Consider the following 2,050-nt stretch of genomic DNA (forward strand, 5'->3'; position numbering starts at 1 on the left):
TAAATGTTTCAAAAGTTTACTTGCATTTGATAATATGATGTCATGCATCCCACAAGCTGTTAAATGTTACATTCATACACATTTTATGATATTATTGATATTCGGCTGTCTTTCATTTTATGAGTAAAAATGCAATTACAATTCCCAACCGCTAGATGGCGAGTATCTGTATCGGGCGAGTACTGGAAAAAGTGGTATTGGTGCATCCCTAATATTTACTATTGTCTTCTTTTTAGAGCTGCTTTACAGCAAAATTGAATTTTGTTTGCATTATTGATACACTATTTTCCTGTTTAACACTATGAAGCTGCTTTCACACAATCTGTATCGTTTAATATAAATAAAGGTCACTTGACTTGACTTGCACCTCAGTTTTGGAAACAGCAGCTTGACCAGCTAAGACCAGCAAAACAGTAGTTTTGGTTCATCGTGCCTTTGATTCCTAGTCAAAGGGTTTTAAACAGTGTAAATGAGTGATCTTTACTTTTACTTAACTTTAACTGGTGAATTGTTTTTCTCCTTCTGTGACCACTTCTTAACCTTATTTTATGTGACATAAAAACTGAACAGTCTACTAACCTTCCTTTCTCACATCAAAGAGCAGCGCACCTCCTCAGAAGCATCACTAGAAGGAAAGAAAAAACACAATAATTAGTGTCATGTGTGAATGAACTGCTCCTATACGTCTAGTTAAACCCGTCAAAATCTCCCTGCTCCTTTCTGACCTGAAGTAAATGACGTGACCTACTTCTTCCTCCACCTACAGCTCTTTTGTTGGCATAGATAAAAGCAACTCCTCACCACATATCTGACAATGTATAAGTAAAGCACATTCCAGTGCACAGTCTCACTCCCAACCCAACAGAGGAACACTAAAAGAGTTTCAGCCATTATAAATAATTTACAGAATTTTTCATTCGCCCTTTTTACCCCTCTGCAAAAAGCACATTTGGCTCAGGTTAAAAATATATGCTCCACATATCCGCTCGGTGTATGAAGGCGAATCATAACCTGGAGAAGCCCGTGGTTTAGTTGAGTCTCACGTTGTGCGAAAGTCAGTGTTGATGTGAGAATAAATAAATGTGTGACTACGGGTCGTAGGAATATGAAAACGCTAAACAAATACCGTCCCTGACCAAGACTATAAGTACCAACTCAAGTGTTTCTCCATTCAACCGTAAAATGTTTATCCTGCTACTATTTAATCTAACTAATGCACATAATCACTCTCTTTTCTTGTCCCGCTGAATCAAGTGCTTTGCCCTGGGTACCCACGCTTTTGTACGGCCCTGGCATGCTGCAGTGTTTCCATGGAGATCAGGATAAACCTATGCTCCTCCACCAGGCAAGATGGGTGAGGCCGAGCATCCATGTACACACAAACACACCCCCATCTTGGTATCTGACACCAGACAGCACAAATATCTCTTCGCCAGGGGCTCCTCTCCTTTCATATGTGTGCAAATGAATTCATGGCCATCTAAGAGCGGGCGAGATCAACCCCGTCTACCAAAGGCTAACCCAATGGAGCAGGGGCAGCTCTGTCATAGGGCCTTTCAGAAACGGCTAAATCTAGATAAATGCATTTAGCACTGCGTGAAAACTTATTCACAAAAGTGGTGCAATATTTTCCAATTTTTATAATTTTCATAAATCTTCTCAGTTTTGACACTATAATTAGATATAAGGTAGTTCATATTTATCCAAGAAATATTTGCTGGGTGTATAGATCTCTGTGTGCTTTTGTGGGCAACCAGGGACATGTACAGTTTATCCCTCTGCTCATCCTGAAATTATTCATTTCATTAGCTGTTATCAATAATGTAACAGTGTGCTTGTTCAGTTCTACCTCTCTCTCCACCACAACATTACATATGCATTACCACATACACTTACAAAGCAGGTATGTGAGCCCACAAACATACACTAAAACGCACACACTCAAGCACACACAACCTACAAACACCATCTGATGTTTAGATATATCGGTCTGCTCATCACACTATTGGAATCTGTTTTAAATCATTACTCTACAGCACTCAACTATATA

The 2,050-nt window shown here is 39.3% G+C and overlaps 1 long non-coding RNA gene across 3 annotated transcripts in view; it reads right to left on the reverse strand.

The window, feature by feature from the left end:
- The window catches only part of LOC107660971 (uncharacterized), a 45,166-nt gene that overhangs the window by 4,964 nt on the left and 38,152 nt on the right, over positions 1 to 2,050 (reverse strand). For all 3 annotated transcript variants that reach the window (XR_001631063.1, XR_001631064.1, XR_001631062.1), the window contains one exon: positions 580 to 625. This is a non-coding gene — a long non-coding RNA (uncharacterized LOC107660971). The remainder of the gene's footprint in view (positions 1 to 579; positions 626 to 2,050) is intronic.

This window comes from Sinocyclocheilus anshuiensis, unplaced genomic scaffold (genome assembly GCF_001515605.1).
Source record: "Sinocyclocheilus anshuiensis isolate Anshui unplaced genomic scaffold, SAMN03320099.WGS_v1.1 scaffold1895, whole genome shotgun sequence".
Classification (NCBI taxonomy): domain Eukaryota; kingdom Metazoa; phylum Chordata; class Actinopteri; order Cypriniformes; family Cyprinidae; genus Sinocyclocheilus; species Sinocyclocheilus anshuiensis.